The sequence below is a fragment of the Protopterus annectens genome, chromosome 7.part0 (assembly GCF_019279795.1).
Source record: "Protopterus annectens isolate FY-2018-M chromosome 7.part0, PAN1.0, whole genome shotgun sequence".
Lineage (NCBI taxonomy): Eukaryota > Metazoa > Chordata > Ceratodontiformes > Protopteridae > Protopterus > Protopterus annectens.
In genome coordinates this window covers 197,098,044-197,099,590 of record NC_056739.1, presented here as the reverse complement: position 1 = coordinate 197,099,590, position 1,547 = coordinate 197,098,044, and the positions used below count along the sequence as shown (strand labels likewise).

Here is a 1,547-nt window from a genome sequence, read left to right as displayed (position 1 = left end):
AAAAAAAAAGAATTGCTAAGAAGTTCCACAGAGTTTTATTAATTAGTCAGTGACCAGGATTCAATGTAAACTGCATCAGTCACCTTACTGACTCCTTGAATTCAATCTGCAGTGCATGATTAAGATTCCCCATGGAAAGAGCAGTGCATTGAGTATGCATATGCAAGTTAGCACAAAAGCCCAATGATGTGGATGTGGCAAACTGTTATAATGATGCTATGAACTATCCTTAATATTATAAAAGTGGCCTTTGGCTGCTTTTACCTTCTGCTGTTCCTCATTGATACCACAGTTTATAGATACTTGTCAATAAAATACAAGATTTGACAGTCAAAGGAGAAGAATGCATTTTAATGTATGTTTCTGATATCAGGGAATGGAGTGACACAATGCTTGTTGGAAAAGCCATAATCGAGCATAATGGTTTAAATAGTGAAGGCACAGATAGCCCCAAAATGGGATACTGCTCTTTAAAACTATGGAGTAAGTCTAGTCTAGATGTTGGGTTAAAAGATAGGTGAAAAAATCTTACAAAACAAAGTAAAGGAAAGAGAAAGTGAGATATGGACAATTTCCCATGTTACATGAAAGCAAATAGTGCTGGGCCAGGGATGAAGGGATATTGGGAGGGTGGCCTAATGGTTAAGGTGTTTGCCTTACAAACACAAGGTGCAGGGTTTGAGTCTCACAAGGAATAATTGGCTAGGCTTACAATGGCCCGCAAGGGCAGTTAGTTTAGTACTTATCTATGAATCTATGAATGATAAACAGAATTTACAGAATACTTTACTGTAAATCGAGACCTTCATGATAATATATATGGGCTAAAGGAGGCAATTGGTTTTGTGATTTAGAAGTATGAATACTAACATTGCAAAACAGATTGTAAAGCCAAAATATGGGCACATATTCTGAGACACTTGACATTCCATGGAGGATTCCTTGGTCTGAAGGATAATCTGAAATGTAAGAAGAATATGTTATTATTCCAGTGCTGAAATATAGGAATGTGTATGCAATCAAATATTAATTCTAGAGATGAATAAAAATTTACCTGGTTAAATGCAGATGTTACCTGAAAAATAAGGTAAATTGAGACTGGGCATTAGCAGGGTTTTAATTTAAGGCACTGTATTTGAAAGAGTGAATTGTATTATTGGAAACCTACCTGTACTCAGGCATGGTTGACGTACGTGGTATCTGAGCTAGTGTTTGTTCAGGATGATTCATCTTGACCCATTAAAACCTGATTTCCTAAATTTGCAAGTACTAAAGGAACTGTATTTTAGATGTGGTCTCTGAGATGGACCAGAAGAAAATGAAAAGTTGTAAATAAACTGCTTCCACTATGAATTGCTGCTACTTAAAATAACATGATTGATGAAGCAAGCTTCCCCTTCATTTGCATAGGTGTAATGTATGCTGCAATCCTGTATCTAATGTAGGTGCCGTATACACAAAAGGAGTCTAACCACATACAGTGTAGTTCTGGGGAAAGAACAATGGTGAGTGGCAGCTGTTAGTCCTGTTGCTTTACTCATTATGGC

General features: G+C 36.7%; 1 long non-coding RNA gene across 1 annotated transcript; it reads right to left on the bottom strand.

Moving 5' to 3' along the window:
- Positions 1-873: 873 nt before the first annotated feature.
- LOC122806351 lies at positions 874-1,289 on the bottom strand. Its single transcript, XR_006365500.1, has 3 exons — positions 1,169-1,289; positions 1,055-1,075; positions 874-959 (listed from the first exon to the last, which is right to left on the bottom strand). It is a non-coding gene; the product is annotated as an uncharacterized LOC122806351 (long non-coding RNA).
- Between the last annotated feature and the right edge of the window lie 258 nt (positions 1,290-1,547).